The sequence below is a fragment of the Molothrus aeneus genome, chromosome 5, assembly GCF_037042795.1.
Source record: "Molothrus aeneus isolate 106 chromosome 5, BPBGC_Maene_1.0, whole genome shotgun sequence".
Classification (NCBI taxonomy): Eukaryota; Metazoa; Chordata; class Aves; order Passeriformes; family Icteridae; genus Molothrus; species Molothrus aeneus.
Window position 1 is genome coordinate 35,279,207 of NC_089650.1, and position 21,969 is coordinate 35,301,175.

The window sequence follows — 21,969 nt, forward strand, 5'->3', positions numbered from 1 at the left end:
CCTCGGCCCGGCCCTGCTCTGCTCTGCTCTGTGCCGTGCCCTGCCGTGCTGGGCGGTGCCGTCCGTGTCGGCGCTGCGGGGCACAGGCTCGTGTGCCGCACACAGTCACAGCGCGCTGGGTGCTCCGCAGCCAAGGACCGAAATTGCCGGCTGAAACATGAGCACCGTGCTGCGCCTTCAAAGAGGGCAGCGCTGGGCTCCGGAGCGCAGTAAAATGAGCGGAAAGAACACAGAACAGGCACACGCCGAACTGCATTGAGCCAGGGCTATACTGTGCCGCTGCAGAGCTCTCTTTTTAACATCACAAAGTGAAGATAATTAGTGTCAAATCAAGCGGTGTTCTTTTTTTCGGTGTTAAGGTTTTTGTTGTGCATTCAGAGCTGTTAGGGTTCCAAGACAGCTTCAAATTAATTTTGAATGAATGCTCTGTTACCCAGATCTATGTTTAAGCTCCAGGTGATTTTTGGAAACATCTCCTGGTTTATGAAGGGCAGTGCACATAATGCTCTACACAATAGGCTATGTTCTGCTTTGTACATTATGTTCCACGTCCAAAAATAAACCTGCTTTTTATACTTTATCACAAGCTGACAATAAGAAGCCTGTGCTTCTCAGACTGAATCAAACTGATGTTAAAACATCATTGCAATGAATAAAAGTGTTATTTTTAGCTTGACTCAAGTTTCTTGTTTCATGACTGGAAGTGCTTCACAGTGTGTGGATCAGCATCCAAAGTGTACTGGTTTCATCTTGGGTCCTGGGCCTGTGTGCAGATCATCTCTGTCTATCTTGCAATCCCACACTGCTATGTCCATGGAAAAGAAATATGAACAGACCAAAAATAGCTAAAAAATTAGAGATCCAAAACAAAGGATGTATTGTGGAGCACACCTGCTGACAGTCTAGATATATTTCAGGTATGGAGATTCTTGGGTTATTCCTGGTGTTCTTATCCAACTCATGACATGATGAATTTATCAACTGCAGATCTTGTGTCATTCCTGCTGCTAATTCCAGAAGACAGAAATACTATATTTAAGGGTTTTTTTATTGGAGTTTCTAGGTTAAACAAACTAGCAGATTGTGAGCCCTTTGGTAAAGTTCAGAGAAGAAAACATTTTAGAGGTGGTAGTTAGGAACAAAAAACAAGACATATTTATTGAACTTCTACTGTTAGTTGCAGTTATGATTTATACTGGTACATTTGATCACAGGTTAAAAGTACATCTTCACATCTATGAATGCACAAGTTGCTGGTGAATGAAATGATTGATTGGTTTTGCAAGGAGAATCCACTCTTCTGGATTTCTCACAGTCCATGCAGATACTGTTAAAGTGTTGAGATCTGATTGGGTTCACATACTTTCCTAGTGGTGAACTGATTTAGTAACTAGTCTTCTAGAGAATAAAGTGAAGCACTGTGACAGTTACCACTTCTGGACATGCTAAATAAAGTTGCTGAAATCAAGAAGTGCCTTGCTGTCCTAATGATCAGATTAAAAAATAACAGCAAATAGTAGTCAGTCGTGTGCAATGGAATGTTTTGTATGCTCCTGAGTATTACCCATAGATAGTTTAAAAGGGCGAGGAAATGAAATATGAATGAAAAAGTCATCATCGTCACCTCAGAACCACCTCAAGGATTACCACTGGCATTTGAATGATCCCATCTGGGGCCTTTGAAGAGGCAGGAGAAGACATCAGAAACTGCTGTGCTCATTGTGATAATGAAGGATGATCAGTGAAGCCTGTGGACCCCCATATGCTCTGTCATGCTCAGGGGGCTTTTCCACTTTGGAGCCTTCTTAAATAGTTTGACTTGCTAGATATATTGTCCACAGTCATTTACAGAGTATATTATGATAATTTTTATTCTTTTATGTGTATTACTAAGCAAATCCTGTTGGCAGTGTAGGAGACTAAATATTATGCAAGCTGTTCTATTTATTTGCTGTTGTGTTTTCATTCTTTCCATGAGTAGACTTACTAAATATGTCTTCCTCTTTCTTGTGGTCATCAATAGCTTCTTTGTGAATTACTGTGCCTCAAGGGAGCAACTTCAGATTTGATCTACTCCAGTGAAAATGTTAATGCTTTATGTATTGTACACGTTTAAATTATTTAGACAAAATGTTGCTGTCCTTCACCCCCTAAAATTCAGGAGGCTGAGGTGAAGCATGGCTGGAAATAGAAATGTGATCATGACAGAAAGAATTTTTGGCAGTACAGCATAGTCTTGGAGAAGTGTCCTCATAAATTTTGTTGGGGGCAGCAGGAGCCCCGACTCATGAAGTAATTGCACACCTTCCAAAGCCTCAGCCCACCACGGGAACAAGTGGCAGCAGATGAACTGCTGTCTTCCTTCAGTTCTTCTTTCACACCGTGGGATGTTCTGTCACTTGATGATGACAGCTGGAGCTCCCTTAATAGCAAAAGAAGGGGGAAAAGGGACTGTAACAGTTCTACATAAGAAGGTAGCCTACAAGTCCCTCTTTCTCATGGATACACGAAAGTCTATTTATTTGTATATTGTTCCTTTAGTCTCTTGTGCTGTTAATGATGCAAATTCAGATATAATCCTCATTTTGAACATAAAAGCAGCAGCTGGTTCTCTGAGGATCTTGTGACACACATCTTGTTAGCTAACAGAACTCTCCATACCTTCCTCTTCAAAGCATTTCAGACCTGCAAGACAAAGGGGAGGAGAGCTATTTTACCCAGCCCTTTTTATTGTATGTGATTATCTCAAAAATATTTAAATATATTACTTTAGTTAAGAGTGGCAGAACCAGTTTCAATATAACAGTGCTTTTTAAACATTAACCTATTTTTGCCAATATCAACATGGCAAAAATATACATTTACATTTTGAAAAATAAATTTATGTAGAATTCACCTGAGGAATCAAGACTGAGAATGGATGGTGCAGGAACTTTCAAATGGACTTTCATTTCAAAATCAGCATAAACTTTTCATGCAGTAATGTTATAGGCAACAAAGTGAAAAGCTAAGCTATATAAAAGGGCTGTGTTAATCAGGATAGTACTCAAAATCAGAGGAGACCTCAGCTTAGTTGAGAAATGTAGTGTATGTTTTGTTATATAAACTTATGTCCTAACTATGTCAGTCAAACTGTAATGAATATGTTTTGTTTCTTTACTTGTAGTCCTGAAAGCTTTGATCTTTCCAGATCCTCTTGAAGCCAATTTACAGGCCCTTTTTTTTGTTTTTCTCCCACTAAAACATCCAAATGGTGAATGTCTGTACACTCTAAGCTATAAGAAATTGATTTTTTTTCCACTGAAATGCTTTCATTTATAAAATTCCACAGACAAAAAGTGGGAAAATTGTTGTATTCTAAATGAGATGGCAAACAGGCACAACTCTGCATATTTGCTTTCAGAGGCCAAAATTTCAGGTTTTGTTAACTCTTGTGTAACTGCAGGCTGACATGAAAAGAGACAATTGTGTTCCCAACAAAGGTAGCAACAGGCTGTGCTGGGAAAGAGGGAATATTACCTCATCTTTTGGTTGCAGCTCACAGTTAGATTGGATTAAGTGTAATATAAAACTGCATCCAAAGGGCATCTACAAGAACTCCTACTGACAGAGCTATTGTAGGAAAATAGCTGGCATTATTCATTGCTTGCTCTGAGTTGTCTTTTTATAGGTATTCAATTGTTTTAGGATCATACATGTGAGCATTGTGCTCCATCTTTTTTCCCCTCTGTAAGTGCCTGTCAGTCTGCTGATTCTCTTGGTTCAACTGCTCACTCCCTGGTTCAGAGCCAAGTTGAAAATTATGGTTAATCAGGATATGATTTGCAAATGGTATGCATAATCTAACCCTCAAGGCAGAAAAGTTTATTAGAGAAGGTAAGTATAGTGCAAAAGGTGATAATAAATTCAATTGCCTCATTTGAATCCACTTTCAGATGAGCTGCTAATCAGAGGGCTCAGTTACCTTCAGCAAAAGTATGAAATTGAATTTCCAGCTTAATATCATATCCTATTTTTTGATAGCTTCACATTCCCTTGTTTAAAAACCTGTCTCTAAAATTTCATTTTTACCCTTAAGACTGTCACTAATCTATTTTTCCCTTCTGCAGTTCAACTCCTCTTCTAAATTGATTGAAATCTCCTAAACTTGTTAACGGCATTAAACACATCTTTCTTTCTCTGAATTGGCTGTATGCATATACAAATAAAGGAACAGCACCACGAAGACCACTTTAGGATGTTCTTTGATATTTCAAAGAATTTAAGCTCAAGGATAACTTTGTTACATAGTTTCTGTTTACTTCTGATACCAGGAGCCACTCTGAATTTGGATAAAATCTTCACTGCTCACTCATGCATCGTGCATGCCTTAGTGCTTTGGGCACAGGCTGTCACAAGTCTGTTCTCCAGGCTTCCTCTTTGTCAAGCTGAGCTATTTAGAAATAGATTTTCAGAGAAGGAACCCTACTCCATAATATTCAGGTTTGGTCTTTTTTTAAACTTGAACACTTCCAGATTTCAGGAGGGGTAGTACCTGTCATTACTGTGTTATAAATAAGCAGAATGAGTCTGGAACTGGAATTATTCAAAGAGCAGGCCAACATTGTCACTCTGGCCCTGATCCACGTCCCTGCAGCTCTGCTGAGCGATGTTCACAGGAGCACTTGGCAAGGGTCACAGAGGACATGTCCCTGCCTGTGCCCTCTGTGAGCTCCTGCAGTAGGGACAGGATATCAGGTCCCAGCCCCTATCCCACTGCTGGGATTGCACCAGCAAAGCTGAGTGTCTCATTTGTGGCACCAAGATTTTGAGGAGATGCTGTCCCATTTGTGCCACTGACATTTTCAGGAGTGGCTGTGCTGGGGTATGGTAGGGAGGTGCAGTGGGATGGGCTGTGCCAGGTACCTTTGCAGAAGTGCTATAGGGAACAGGGATCACTCTCATCTGCAGCTTTCATAGGGACCATCCTGCCTGCAGAAGCAGCAGAGGGGAACAGAGGGTCGGGTTTTCCTTTCGACAATCCCTAGGAGTGCCAGGGACATGAGGCTGCACAGGTAGCAAGGAGTTTGGTCTTGAGGATACTGCAGAATAAATAACCATTTAAAGTCCCATGGCAGCTTCTTTGTGCTCTACAAATCAGGGACTCACCCCAGAGGAGGAGCCATCACCATAAAACAATTATGTGTGCATTGATTGCAGTTGTTACAGAACAGAGGTTTAGATTTAAACACCACAAAGGGAAGCAAATAAGCAGAATATGAATTGATGAAAGCCATGTGCACTGTTGGGCTGATACCACCAGGTTTAATGTCAGAATACCTGTATGTCATACAGCCAAGTTATGGTTTCCCAGGCCATTCTCAAGGACTGCTTCAGCATTGTTTTCATGGGTCTGAATAGAACATCCTTTTGCTGTTAACAGCTTAGTGGCAGGAAAGTATTCTTTATTCTCAACAAGGTTAGTTCTTTAGGAATTTTAAGGGTATCTTAGGAATAAAAAATTTGCATATGTAATAATTAACTTCTGGCATAGAAGGTCTCATTCTGAATTAGCCCAAATTCATTTTGAGTTACCAAAAATACACAAAATACTCATAAATACTTAGAATTTTCCCAACACTTTAAATCTGAAGTAATTATATAATTTACAAGTGCTATGATTTATGTATTAACTCTCTCTCTGTAAGTTAGTTAAGAGTACCATGGCACTTATTTTAATCAAAAGGAGACATTTGAGCTCAAATTTCCAAAGTACCTATTGAATTTGTGAGAATCAGACATCTAGAATGTCAGTCATTGCAGTACCAGCAGTAGTCAGGAAACACTGGTGAAGTTTAACATCTTTTTATACTTGAGTTGCTCAAAATCAATGGACATTTTAAAAAATATTGTTTTTCTCTTCCTGCAGGTGTGAGGTCACAAGATATCATTACTAAAGGAAACAAAAACCTAGAAAATTTCAGAATTAGTGGAAGAACACCTCAATCAATGCAAACATTCACCAAAAAAAAATGTGATTTGACTTAGTTAAAATGCAAGTAACTAAATATAAACTCCTGGTTTCTGCCTGGAATCCATTTGGGATAACTGAAGAGGAGCAAACTAGGAGAACAGTTGGGAATCTATTAGAAGAAAGATCTCATCCTAATATTAATCTGATACTTTATTGCAAGAGAAAATAAACCAGTTCCTATAATTGTAATCTTGTTTCATATGTGTGTCTTTATTTCTTTTCTTTATTTTCAAGTAGGAGTATATAATTTTATTATGAATTGAGCACATATATATTAGGAGCAATGGAGAAATTCACAGACAAAAAGAAAAGAAATTGTATCTGTGTTTCAGGTAGGAGTTATGTCTCTGTCAGACATTTTGCATTGAATTAAAAATCAGACATGAAAAGATAAAAAAAAGAGGAAAAAAAAGCAAGACATATCAGAAAACATGGGATTTGTCAGCTAGATATAAAATGGCTCTAATGGCGGTTTCTATGGCAACTAAAAATGAATGGCTCTGAAGATAAACTCAGTCATTTTTTTTTTAGCAGAGGTAGTAAGGTTGCTGTCTACTGCCACACACCCCAAATAATATTCTCTGCCCCAAGGTTGAACATGTAAAGATTCAGTATCACCAACATATAATTTCACACAGATGAACTGCAACAGCTTTTAGTTGCAGGGTTTCATCCATGATAGAGACTCAATTGCTCTGCCCTGAGCAGTGAAGCAGAGCCCTGGTTTACTGAAACTAAGCAATTTATTTTCTGAACTGATGCTCATCAGTGCTCACCCATCTTTTACATTTCCCAAAGCCAGCTCAGCAGTTTTTAACTCCTTGGAATGATGTACCCTTTCTTTAATATAAGTTTATTACACATCATTGCTATGGGATTCACAGCACCCTTCCAAGCTGAAGCGCTCCAAGCGCTCAAGTGGAGGCTGCCACTGGAGGAAGGGAAGCTGGCCTTCTGCAACCCCTCCTCCTCTGCCTGCACCTTCCCTGTGTGCAGTGGCTGGCTCATGACACAGTTTAATCCTGAGCACCCCTGACTGGGTGGGACAGATAAGACTTTGTTAATTCTGGCTCCCTCTCTCCTATTATCAATGCCCTCCCTGGCCGTGGTATCGCAGAGTGTGCCACACATGCTCACTGTTTCATGCAATAGAAAACCTCTCCTGGTAAGCTGCAAGGTGGCCATCCCATTCTTTCAGACTCTTTGAACTGAGGAAAAGCAGACAAAAGAGCAGTTATGACTCGGGGCCACAATGGTACTATGTGTGGACTGTTCAAGGGCCAGGGATTTGTGGGGAGGAAGGAGACATTCTCCAGAGGGACCAGCTGTAAAGAAAGTAGCTGCAAGTCCCCCTGCACTGCTTGGCACTCTCTTAATTAGCAGTAAAGTCCTGGCTTGTGTAGACTGTGGTGAACTGGGTCACAGCAGTGATCTGACTCAAAATGGTGAAAAGAATAAAGCTGACATGAGGCTTTAGGATCCTTTGTGTGACTAGGTGGGAGTGGTGGGGGCTGCACACACAAGGGTCTGGAAAGGGCAGGGTGACTTCTCTCAGTGGCGATTCTGGTTTATGGTTCCAAACAATAGTGAAAATAAGGCCTTGCTTAGCACCTTAGCTTGTCTGTTTTGTTGAAGTTTTGTTGGGCTTTTTTCCCTCTGAAGTTCTGGTGAACTGGCTATAGCCAGTGAAAAATTATTTTTCTTTTTCCTTCAGGTGCATGTGCTACAAATATGTTGAACAGAGGACTTTCAAACAGGAGTGCCTTCAAGCAGTAACATATTTCACACCAGCTTACTAAAAAGCCCAGTGTCAAAGCAGCTGATATGGAATTAAATACTTAGGGGAAGCCCCATCTGAGACACAACTAACTTGCATCAGTCTTTATATGAGATGACCTCTCAGTGAACTACAGCACCATGTGTTTTATTAAGGTCTGTTTTCCATTGCTCAGTAAAACTTCCAACATTTACATTTGCAATACAAGTGAAAAGGAGCAGGGTGCACAATGCAGTTCACTGGAAAGAGGGAATTAACCAGCTGTAAATCTCTGCAGCCTTTGCAGTGCAACTGTCAGCTGCCAAAAGGTCTGAGGAATCAGCAGGAAGGGCAGGCTGGTTTGGAGAAGTAGAGAACAAAGAGAAGGGAGCCCCATCAGTCTAAGACACAAAGCAGTACAGTCTTGTATTAAATTTGATGCTTGGTGATGCAACCAGGTGCATCTTGGATGTGAATTCTCCTGACTTTATTTGGAAGCAAAGGTGTTGAGAAAATATGAAATACCATTTGGCTGCAGGTTCAGTAAATTAGTAGATGTGGTCTAGAGTATGAACAAAAATCATAAAAATTATGATTATTATACAAAACCTCACTTTTCAGGGTCATAGTTTCTTTCTTTGCATCTAGAAAACTAAAGCCTGACACAGAAATAGTGCTAGCACCTTTTATTCCATTCTAGTATGTGATGTATTTACACATTTGCATGAGAGTCTCTGGAACATAATTACCTCTGAGTTAATAAACATGTAGAAAAACTGGATGATTGCATATCATTGATTACTCTGCAGGGCTGTCCAGACTACGGCAGCACAATGAACATGGGCGACAAAATCTGAGCTGTGTGTGTACTACACCTGTCCTAAGAGCTGGTTATGTCCCAGTCATGATACCAACATGCCTGAAAGATCTCTGAAAACTGCTCTCTTTCTCTGCCCTTATCTTGCTTGAATCAGAGGAACTGTCTCTGACTAACATCTGTCCTTTCAGTGTGTTCCAGTTATCTACAAAATGACAAGGTTTCCATGCCCAGTTCTGTCTTTGAGATTGCAATGTGAATGTACTGGGATATTTCATGTATGTTCATTGTATGGAGCACTGGGATTCCTGTGTATGGAAATCTACAACTTTGCATTCCTGCTCTGGCAGATGGGCACAAAATTCGACTCTGTGGCCTCTCTTTTGGTAGGAAGGTATTTAAGATTAGCAGAAAGTACATTCAGTGGAGTACAGAAAAAAGCCTTCTGTTTGGCCATCCTGAGCTCTGAAGCAAGATTACACACCCTCAAAAATCTTCATTGTAGTTTATATGTCTGTCCTAAAACTGTATTCTAACTTTTCTGTTTTAACTCTGGATGTCCTTCCATTTATATTCATATATGACATGACTTTGAGTGCTTGTAAACTCATAGATGGATTTGATTACAGTTACAGTGGAATATAAATAAAAAATAAGCTCAGGAGAGGGAAATTTTAGAATAGATCTGAACTCTCTGTGTCTATTACTACAGTAGATGGCACTGTAACTTAAGTCAAATGAGTAAGTCATGTACTGGGGATCTCACAAACCTCTAAATAGTTTCTTTAAGCAATTTTAAAGAGCACTCCAACAAGGAGTAAGGATCAGGCTTTTGGCATGCATCTGTGTTGTGGCTGAATTCCGGTTTTAGATTTTTCAGGTCAAATTGTTTCCTTAGGAAAACTCTGAATCATGCATTTACATAATAGTTTTTTCCATCTGCTTGCATTTCTCAACTCAGAGAGTTTTATTGTTACTTTTAATATTTCACTTGAAAACACATGCATCTTGTTTTCTTTATTAACTTCTGTTACAATTTTGGGCTGTTACCAGCAACATACAACATGATGATCTAAACTTGCTATCTTGTTATTACTAACTGAAACAGTTATGTCTTGCAGGAAATTGTGAGGATAACATCCTGGAAAGATACTTCAAGCACTTGGCATTTACACATTAATAGGACTTACCTGATCTAGAATTGTATATCTGACTCTATATCCCTGATACTGGACCCCAAAATTGTTTACTGATTGGGCTCTCATAATATCCCAGGAGGTAGGATAGCAATTTTATTTATATTTCTAAATAGAAAATCAAAGAGGAGACCAGATAACTTCACCTCATTCACCAGGGACTGTGTTAGAGAGGAGACTTGCATTATATATGGAATGTATCTTTATCTCAGCTATACATAGAGCATATTTTGGTTCTGCATATCCTATTTGAAGAAAACTGTGCACTTTCCTCTACACTATTATTTAGATTTTTCAGATGTTTTGCAGAATGAAGGCTTGGTGTAAAGTGATTGTTGCTGTTAAGCCATATATACTTTGGAAAAGCCTTAATGTTTGATATCCAAAATAAAGATTGTTAGACCAACTAAGGCATTTGTAGCTGTTACTAAACCTCTTTCTTGTTACTGATCTTTTTTTCTGGTGTATTGAGAAAAATCATAGAGCTGTAAATAAATCAATTCTCTAGCTTGATAATATATTTAAAAGACAAGCTGAATCTCTCCAAGGGGCAGAGGAAGAATTCCACAAGAAAGCATAAGAGATGTAAATCTTCCCATGATGTATCATTTTATTGTCCAGTGTATACAGAAATACAGCTGTGGCAGCTACTGCATTCCATCAGGGTCATCACTTTCTTCAAGATAATTTTAGTTTTCTATGGCCCTTTGTTTCTTCACTAATACAGAGCCAAGATAAAACCAGATCTTGAGGTGTAAGTTTTTTTCCTAATGTTCAAAACGAAATGCAGAAAGGACTGCAGTATGTTTTACCATATTTAGTTGGCGTCTGTATGTCTGTGTTCATCAAACAATTATGCTGCTGATAGTATTTCCTATAATGCTAGGACATGGTTTTTTCTAGTATAACAAAACGAATTTTAAGACAGCAACAGCTAAATCTGAAAGTCAGGGAGAACAAGATATTGCCGTCTTAGGAATACTATTAATTTGGCAAAGACTCACAAAGCCTTTCCAAAAGCTGAATCTTCTGTGATTCATTTGCACTGGGGTACACTAGATTGCCAGAATGAAAGCAGAGAGCACGCTTCAATGAGGAGAAGGAAAATCCTCAGAACTGTTACTCATAATGTATTTTTTGCTGAAGACTGATTTATTTTTTCCTACCTCGACACATAAACAATCACAAAGGAAACCTCAAATAAGCAACTATTCATAACTGAGACATAATTTGACACAGTAAACAACAGGGGCTGGATAAGATAAACAGTTGAAACAGTAAAAGAATCAATCTAGATAAGTACAAACTGCAGGCATGGATTTTGTTCCAAAAAGAGCAGTTACCAAGGACTATTTTAAAATAAAAGATTGCAATGAAAATCTTGAAGGAAAATATGCCCACTGTAGTTTCACAGGTGTCATGTACTTCATATTTAAAATCTTTGCATAATTATTGGTAACAGGCTTTCAAGCAAGATTAAGTTAGTTAACCTTCAGAGGAACCTTACTCATTCCATTGATGGGGGCTCCTGAAATAGATGCTTCAATTCAAACAGTGTGAATGTTCTTGTTGGGTTGCTATAATTTTTTAAATATATTTCATTTAGACATTACATATGTTAACTTGTTTATCAGATGGTAGAGTTACATCACTAAACTACAAGGATTTAATAAAAGTATAAAAATCCTTAGCTCCAGGGTACTGCATTAACTCCGAATGTTTATAGTTTATTCTAAGCCATTAACATATATAATTGAAAGAATAATCTTGAAAATATATTTTTATAATAGTGGTTGTATTAATTTTATAGTCAGAATTATCCTTTTCATCTGACCATAACAGATTTACAAACTAAAAAAAGCTTGCCATGTATGTACTGAATCTCTGTTTGATTCTACTGTGCCAGAACATATATTAAGTTTTTTATTTCTTCCACAAGTCCTGTGAGGTTATGAAAAGACTTGTAAAAGAATTCTTCAGTACCAACTCCATATGGGTAGGCAGTGTAACTCTGCTTTTGACCCCTTGAAGATTCTGGGTTGACTCAGACTAACAATTCTGCTTATGGAAAAATTCATTTTAAATTGATTATATCACATTTTAAACACATTATTTGCACGTATCTTTTCTAGCCCCTCAAAACTTGCATTACAGTTTACTTCTTAAAAAAGGAATTAATGGAGAGAGAACCTATCCCTGCTCTTAGGTCTTCAGCTTTCTCTTCATTTGAGGCTGGGAAAAAATTGTCCTTTATACTTCTTTTGCAGGAATGGAACACCTATGCAAAACTGGAATAAAATTGAAGCCTTATGTTTTAAAATGTTTTCTAAGAGATTTGTGTACTGAGCTGCTGTACATTCTGGCTCAGTTATAATCTGATAGTGAAATTTTTTACCTATATGATCAAGGAAACATGGCCAACAGATCAAAATGATAATTCTTTGCTTTCCTATTATGGGGAACACATTTTCATATACAATCATGTTCATATACAGTCCATATACATATTTCTTAATCTAGGATTTTTATTTTTCTTTTGTAAAGTAGGAGAAATTCTAAATGTTTTCTATTGCGTTTACTGCCCTTACCATAAATAGTAGTTTTATAATAATTCTTTGATTTCACATATTACCTGATATGTGACTATATTGACCATGACTCACATGGGATTTACTGGTGTTTTCTATTAATTTTTCTTTAATTTTTATGGAAATTCAACATTTAAGTACTCAGTAAGTTACTGTTTTCTTGTGGGCATGTTGATATTACATCTGCTATGATGGATTTAACAGCCATATGCCAAATGAAGCACATTCAATTAACAGAAAAGCTTAAGGAATTAGGAGGGAAGACTTCAATGTAACACTTTCATTTGGAGATGGCAGTAATGGGTAATCACATGGGGTTTTGCTTTTGTAATGCTTGGTGCTGTGCCAAAGCTATCAGAGTTTTCAACTTTTTTTTTTTACCCAACTTCTAAAGCATCTCCCAAGCTCTCAGCAAGCTCTTTATCCTTAATTGAAAACAACTCATTGCCTGTAATTTCTGAAAGGAGAGAAAATATCAAAATATTTATCTTAGAAACAAAATATTGGATCAAACTGTGTCCTGTAGATAATTTGTTGGGACAAAAGGAAACTTGGCTGGAAAAGGGGAGTGATTATGTAAAAAAGATTTATGACTTATACAGTTCTCTGCATTGGAGTCAAATCTCCAAGTAAATGAACATTTCTTCAGGTTCTATCTTATATTGTGTCATTTTAGAGTCTGTGTGGATGAAAGTGGGAGGAACATCAGGGAGGAATATCCTGAAGAAACAGCAGACCTTTCTGTTTGCTTTCAGATATTTTAGGGAATGCTTTACCAACATAAAAAATAGGCATCAGCTTTTAATTGTTAGCTGGATCTCAGAATAGGCTAAGCATGAGATAAACAGATAGGGAGTCTAAAAAACCCCTAGAAACAAATATAATCCTTCTGGTGGTTCAGCAGCAGCTTTCGAAATTCATGCAAACCTCAGGAAGCAAAAGATGATAGACACAAATGGTTGATTAAATCTAACAGGGGAGTAAAACGTCCACTTCTGCAGGAGATAGGCAATACCTCTCCCAGTTGGAGCAGAGTGCTTGAGTTTCTCAAATGAGCTTGAGCTTTTGTTGTGTTCATGCTCACAAGGGAATGCTTAATGTGGATAATCTCTCTAATCACTGTGCAATCTGAAAGTTTATTTTCTCTGGAAAGGGCGCTGCAAAAGCTCATGAGAGATAGGATGAAAAGGGTGTGAACTCTGAGTAGCTGTAAACTGAAGGGCTAGAAATATCCTATATCCTGCCCTATTCCTTGCAGGGCAGTGGAAAGGAGCAGTAGAAGGATGGACTATTAACCTGAGACCAATAGGTAATACAGCAAACCTGTTACAGGAGGCATGGAATGCTTTGTGAGGGAATCAGTGGAAGCTGTATGCTCTGTGTATGGCTGGCAACAGAGATCAGGACAGCAACAAACAGTATTGAACTGAGTGAGGGAAGATATCACCAGACGTTTTTTCTCCTCTCTTGCATTCATCATTCTTTTGTCTGTTGGGATTTCCCTTTGGTTTATAGCCTGTACTTCCACCCTTCTGTGTGTGAACAGGTACACCTCTACTCTAAAAGCATTCTTAGTCCCTTATACTGGGAGCTTGCAACTGGAGAGACTGGAATGTTTTCCCCATGCATTCCAGGGTGGGTGGGGAGGAAAGGTAACTTTAATGTGTATTTTCAAAGATACTTTGTAAAAACATTTAAACTCTCTGCATTCTTAGTTGGAATAGTTAAAATTAATACTGTAACTTCAAAGAAAACAAGGATATTAGATGGATTTCATTGGTTTACACAACCAGGATTTATAATGTAGCAGTGTGTAGATTATTTAATATTTATCCCCAAAGCCACTGAAAAAAAATATTTTATATCTCTCTAACTATCCACTACATAGTCCTAGAATCTCAGGATTACTCAATAACTGAAGCTGGAAGACATGTCAGGAAGTGTGCAGCCCAGGGGCTGCTCCAAGCAACATGAGCCATGAGTTCATAAAAGGTTACTCAGGGGTTGTTCCATTGGGTCTTGAAAACTTTGAAAGATGGATGCTGTCCAGCATCTCTGGAAAATCTGTTCTGTTGTTTGACTTCCCTCAGTGTGAAAAATGTGTGTGCAGATACCAGTGTGTGTGGAGTTTGTGAGGCAATGTTTGGTAGCAGGGGGGCTACAGTTAGGGAACTGCCAGCAGCTCCCTCCATGTCCAACAGAGTCAATGTCAGCCCACTCCAGGATGGACTCACTGCTGGCCAAGGCTGAGCCCATCAGTGACAGCAGCTTTGACATAACGTGTTTAAGGAGAAAGGAAAGGAGTAACTGCACAGGAGCAATTGCAGTCAGAGCGCAGAGGAGCCTGAATGCATGAGAGAAACTGCTCTGCAGACATCAAGGTCAGAGAAGATGGAGGGGGAGGAGGTGCTCCAGGCACAGAAGTGGGTTCCCCTGCAGCCTGTGGTGCAGCCCATGGTGTTGCAGCTGTGCCCCTGCAGCCCATGGAGGGCCGTGGTGGAACAGAAATGCACCTGCAGCCTGTGGATGACCCCACACCAGAGCAGGTGGATGCCCAAAGGAGGGTGTGAACCCATGGGGATCATGCAGTTCACAAAGAACTGCAGCCTGTTTCTCATTATCCTACTCTGGTTTGATTGTTAGTAAATTTAATAAATTTGGAAAAGTCAAGTCTGTTTTGCCTGTGACAATAATGAGTGAAGGATCTCTCCCTTATCTCTACCCACGAGCCTGGGGAGGGGAGTGATGGAGAGGCTTCAGTGGGCACCTGGCATCCAGCCAGGGTCAACCTACCAGATGGTGTATGCCAGTGAGCCAGTGTTGTGTTCAGGAAGACACACAGGTCTGAAGCATACAGGGCTTCACGTGGATACTTCAAAATATTCATAGCAGCATTCCTGATTTATGTCTTTGAGCCATTCTGTGTGTGTATAAGTATGTGGAAGGATGAAGAGAAGGCAGAGGACTGCTGGTTAAACCAAGTGCCTCAAAAATGTCCAGCTGGCCAATACCCAGATCAGATTAATGTCTAAAAAAGGCTATAATCTGTACATTCAGGTGAGTATTTTATGATATGTAATACAAGAAACATCTGTGGCTCCAGCCAGCTTCTTGTGAAAGGGAAGTTCTGATTACAAAGCTGTCATAGCAATCTAATGCTAATCTTTATACTTAATGGAAATTTCAAGGAGAGGAGAACACTCAACAGTTCTTACCCTCTGGAGCTGGGAAGTGATGTGAATCACAACCCTTCAAAACCCCAGAGACCCCAGAACGTGATGATTCATGGGAGTAGTATAAAAATAGGGGGATTAAGATAGTAAAAGTTCTTTTTGTTGGTATGCTAGTTTAGATCCATATAGTTCACATTTTCTGGCTACACAGGCCTGAAACATTTTGAAAAATGCAACTACTTAAAAATCATATAAATAGCAACTGAGGCCATTGTATAATCCCATAAAACTATGAACTTGGTTTTATACTGATGAACAGGGTTTTGACACTGTAAAAGGGCCCTGGTAAGAGTCAGGCTCAGGAATTTTATTCCACGCAGATCAATACCTTCTACAGGAGGATGATAATTAAACCCACAGAAGCTAGGGCATGAGTTTCTGCTTTTTATTAACAGGAATCTCAGCTGAGAATAAAGCTGATGATTTTGTTTGAAACACTGAATTCCTGATCCTGCTGTACAGACCATCCCTCTTTCCTAATTAATGTAAAAGGGCCAGCATGAGAAGATGGATGGGTCTGACATGGACAGTCTTCTGCCTGCTACCCTGCACACCCTGAGAGCTTGCCTGACATCAGTGCTGTGTGCTACAACTCTAGTCTGTCCTTGAAATGCCCTTTGCACTGTGGTTTCATGGGGTTACTGGAAAACGGTCCTACAGATGTTTTCCTGAGTGCCTGTCCGTGCTCCAGAAAACATCTCAGTTACAGAGTGTTAAGGACTCTTCCAAAATGCTTTTTTTTCAGGGTGTAAAGGCTTTAGGGTGCCAGTGAAGATCTTGTGACAAAGCAAATCCTAACATCCTTCTTCAGATGTCATTTAGATTTGACTAAGCCGAAACTCCCACTGACTTCACTGAGCCGTTTGAGATTTGGCACTAGGACATTTAGCACATTGCAATCAGCCGTGAAAGCAGCAACAGAGCTGAATCCCATAGAGTAACATCAGAGTAACATACATTATTTCCATCCAAGTAAAAAGGTCTTCCGTAACTTCCTTTTCTGGCCAAATCTAAATCTAAACACATTAGTCCTCTGTGCACAAGTCTGTTTGCTTTCCAAGCCAAAATGCACTAGAAAAACAGGAAATAAGATATAAAACGAGGTTGCTCTGCTCTGTTAATTTGTCAAAGCCACAAAATGTGTTTTTCATTAGCTTTCAAGTATGGGGTGAAATGTTTAGTGCATCTGTCTACCCATCCCTCCCCTCCATCCATCCATGCATCTTATTTTTCCTGAGCAGAGCAAAAGTTCAGCACAGTTTTCAGCTATATGGCTTAGCATCTTTTGTTTAGAGAAAGCAACTGACACCAAAATTTTGATTGCATTTTGATCTTGCAAATTAGTTTGTCCTTGTGAAATGGGAGCAAAACAGAGTCAAGAAACTCATGCTTAAATGCTTGGATCTGTTGGTGCCAGTCTCAATGGTTCAGGAGGCAAAGTCCTTCCTAAATGCCTTCCTAAGGGCAGCTGAGAGCAAAGGGAAAAAAAAAAGAAAAATCTCATCAATTTCCAAGTGCACTTCATTACTCCATAGAAAACAGTGTTCACCCTTTCCACACCCCTTAACTTGCCAAACCTCCATGCAGTAAGACACTCCTATATCTCTTAATCTACTGACTGGGTTTTTAGAACTGAATGAAATTATTTGGTGACTGATGACTTTTGGTAGACTCTTAGAGAGGTTGTAGAGGTATGTGTACTGCATTTAAACCTTGGAAACTGTGGCAACTTTGGCAGAGTTCCATCAATTTAACATTGCTGTTTAATTTTGTAAACTCCAAAATTGTATAGATGTGGGAAATGCTCATCACCAAGTCTCAATATACCCAAACACTCCAATTTTAAACAAATAATTTTACTAGAAATACATGGTGGTGTTTCACTTACACATCTATATTCACCGTGTTTGTAAGGACTGTATGTGAGAGATCAGAAAGTCCCATTTACTTGTAAGTATATTAATCCTATCTATAGACCTAGGCAACTCTAATTCAAGTTTTCCTCTTAATTTAGTCAACTGTGTGTTGCTAAATACCATACACTCCAAAGAGTGTCCAAACATCTCAAGCAATTCCACTATTCTTCACAGAAGCAGAGTTTCAAGATAGAACCCAGGACCAAAGCCAAAATATGTCCCAAATTGTACCTAATTTCTGTGGCAGGAACACAGTCTTTCAATTGTAATTGGAATGAGTTCCAATGTGGTGTTGTACATTGCCCTGGATTTTTCCAATCTGAACCATCATCTATTGAAGATCACATCTGTTCCTAAGGCTGGAAGGTCACCAGATCACGTGAAGAACTTTGATATTCACAGTGGACCATGAACACCCTCACCCAAAATTGTTACCCTTCAGACCAGGGCTCAGATATGACCTCAGCTGGGAGGCCTCTGAATCCTTGGCTTTTCAAAGGTTCTGAAGGTTCAGCCTCTGGACATTTGCAGAAACACTTCAATTTTGACAGGGTTCAGCAATTTGTTTTCTGTCTCGTGCATGAACTGCTTGTGCCTCACCAGCATTCAGAAACAAGAGTTTCTGTGCTGAGCTGTGTCTGGTGCTCTGCTCTCAAAGCCCCCTCTCTCATGCACCAGTAGGCATAGTCTTGGCTGCTGTTTCCACTTAAATCATGGTGACACCATCACCTCTTTTTCACAGGATTGCCCCAGAGTTGCAGCTCTCTCCTTTGCCTGGGAGCATTAACAAACTCCTATTTCACGTCTCTTTTAGAGACTGCCTAACCACTAATCTGTTACTTACTCCACCTTCCAGTTGAGTCTGTGTCCTGTGAATATAAGAATTAATTATTTCTGATGCCTAAGAGAATACCCAGACAGAGCCTGGCTTTGTGGGCAGGATGCAACTTGTCTGTCTGTTGGCTGTACATGAGCAACACAGGAGCCATAACAAGGCCAGTATGGGAAGGGAACCTGCCCTAGAGGCAGCTCCTATGACACTGGACAGAGACCAGTTCTCAGCAGCTGCTCTTTTCCAGACAGTGGCTGAGACTTGCCACCGGCAGCAGTGGGACAGCTGGAGAAAGCTGGGAAGAAGGACACTGAGGGAGTGTGGGAGGGTGGGGGGTGGGCTCCAGCACCAGCTGGAGGCAACTGGAAGGGGCTATAAGGAGACAGAAAGCATTTCAGAGCAATGAGTGTGCTCACCTTCCTCCCCATCCTCTGCTCCTTGCACTCTCTGTGACAAACACAACAGCGTGGCTGGACCTGCTGGCTAGGGAGGAAGGATTTCAGAGTCTTGCATGTCAAAGAAGGCAGCACTGGTGAAAGCCACTTGCTGTAGCACTGATTAAACCACAAACAGCTTCTGGGAGCAGTTAATGGAGCTGAGGTGGATGCCCACCTGGGCAGCACTCCCCCTTTCCACCAGCATGTTTGCTACCCTTGGATGTTTCCTGCACCACTGGGTGCTGAGCACTCGGGTGCTGAGCACACTGTGCAAACACATCCACACCTTCCAGGAGTGCTCCCTAACTGAGGATGTGTCTGGCCATTATGTTGTCTCTGTGATTTATCATTTTCCAGACTGAACACCCTCATCAACATCCTTGTGTTCTCAGTGAGATGTTATGTGCTGGGGGAGGCTTCATCAGAGTCCTCCTTCCACATTTGTCATAACCAGGCAGCCTCTTTCCTTCTCCCATGCAAAGCAAAGGTTCAACTATCAGGGGAAAAATCTAACTTTTAGGACAAATTGTAAACTTTTGCAGCAAAAAGCACGGACAATTAAGTCCAGTGACTGATTCTTTATTACAGACTTTTCACTCCAGGTTCATGCATGGGAGGTCTGGATTCATGTGGTGCATGAAAGTGAGCAAAGGAGCTTAGAGAATAAGGGATTAAATCAAAGGGAGGGCTTCGTGGTGGAAACCGTGGGAGGGAAGAGCATGTGGGAAGAAAGAAGGGAGGAAGAAAGGGGAGGTAGGAAGGTACAGGCAGTGGATGAATAGAAATAGGTTAGTGGGTGATTGTACAGATGGTGTGAATCATCATGTGCTGATCTCTTCTTCCACTCTGTTGACTGCTGGAACTATCATTTAACATTTTTTCATGATGTCTTACTGAAAATAGAAGTAACTCTCCTGTTTCCAGAAGGTGAGCTGTTGAAAGTTAAAGACTAGAAACCAGTAGTTTTTGGAAGAGATGCAGCTTCTTAGTGATCTGAAAGTAGAGCTGAACTGGAAACTTCATTAAGAAGTTTATGTCCTTGCCACCTAGCAGATTTCCTACTATTTAAAGAGGTGATTGGGGTTCCATAATGTGTTTTGCTAAATTGCAGGAAATTATTATTTTTAATGCGGCATCCCCAAAAGAATTCTTTTGACTGAGTTTTATTTTTTCACTCTCATAATTTGAGATGTGTAAATATCAGTACGTGGTATTTTCAATTGGAGCCAAGCGCAGAATTTTCCTGATTTAAATTCACCATCTACCAGGTATCTGAGCACTTTTGTAAGGAACAGAAAGACAAGCTTCAAGGGTTTGTCTTTCCCTGTGGGCTGCAGGACTTGGCTAGTTCAGAGGATATATCTGTCTGAAGACTTTTCTGGATCTGGGCAGGGATCTCTTGTACTTAATTTTCCACCACAAATATCCCCCTTGAGGTTGATTTGTCTGTCCCAGTAGTGTTGCCAAGAAGAACTAATTGAAGTAACATCTAACAGCATTGTTGGACACTGTGATTTTAATTTCCAAAGTGACTACAGTAATTTTTTTCAGCTGAGCCTTGCTGCTCTTGTTGGCAGCCATCTTGCTAGAAATGATGACTCCTCATTCTTCTTGTTGATGGTATTTTCAAGTATTGAGGCACCAGCTGTTCTAGTTTGGAGGCTTTAGATGAAACCTCTGGAGGTAAATGGGTATCCAGAGACATCTGACCCTGGCAGAATACGTCTCTTAAGGCCACACAGCCCACCTGGAGTCCCTCCAGCCATGCATCGAACAGAAGGTGGTTTTATTTTGCTTTGGCTGCCAAGTGCAGCAGCGGCCCAAAGGCAGGTTTTACTATGTGATTGTATAATTTCCTATACATTATCATTTAGAGGAAGCTCTCTTGACCTCAGTTTTGCTGATGACCACCAGGGTCATGTCAGGCAGAGGAAAAAGCTCCATCAACTAGATTAGCACGACTGTATCCATAACACAGCCATGTGTTAGGAGGAGCTATGTATGTACACTACAGGGAGATCACCAGGCAAAGCTCCTGTGCAAACCAAAACAAGTCAAGCCCACCCAGGTACTGCCAATAAGGCAGGGCAGAAAGAGCCTCCACAGTCTTTGTGTGTCAGATTTACCTCCGTGACTTTGGAATGAAGAGCTCTGGAAACCAAAGAGATGTGTGATCACAGAAGCACAGTTCATGGCATATTTCCAAATAAAACCAGAAGAATCATCACATTAGAGCATTTAAATTATTTATGTCTTCTTCATCAAGTTGGTTTCTCTAAGAATGCATTTCATCTGTATCTCATTTAAAAAGGATAAATAACTTATAGTCATGACTGGATGGATAATGTTGCATGGGCAACATTCTCATGACTCCAGCATCAACCTGTAGAACTGCTGTAATCCAGACCTGGGATGGTTCACCGAGCAACAACAGGCCCTGACTTTGTTCTTGCTTTTTAAACCTGATTGCAAATCCCTTTTTTATTTTTTCCTGAATGCTGTTCATCATACCAGTAAGACTGGAAATATTAATTAATTTATCAGTTATAATTTATCTCCAGGGAACAGTTTTATGCTGTGAAATTTATTTCCAGGAACAGTTTCACAGTTATGCCTGCTGTCAGAATATTTCAAACTGGAGATGTATCAACTAAAATCATATCGTATGTTCCTCATAACTGTGTGTGTTGTGACAAAAAGATAGAAGAGAAAGATTTATTGGAAGGAGATTGCCAGATGCTGTCCAGAGAGTAGAGAAAGCCATTAGCTCTGAACTGGGTGAGTCCCTGTTCTTTACCAAGCCAGTAAATTCCAGGCATTGTATCCAATGTTGCATGTGTATTTGAAAGTTGGAGAAGGAGACAATTAATAATAAAATATCTTAACTGGATGGGGATAGAATTACCTTCAGAAGAGGGTTTGGGGGTTTTTGTCAAATTAAAGCACATCTCATTATATATATATATATATACACACCTAAAAAGATCTTCAGCATTCTAATTATATGTTAAAAATATGTCTTTCATAATTTATGGAGACTGTGAGTTTTAGAAATCTGTTAACCTTTTATGCCCTTGCTACTGCTGGAATAAACTAGAAACTTTGAGTTCCTAGGTAACAGCTAGGTAGCAATCAGCTAGTGGTCAGTACAAGTAGTTCATATGAAAGATGAGGCTTGCTC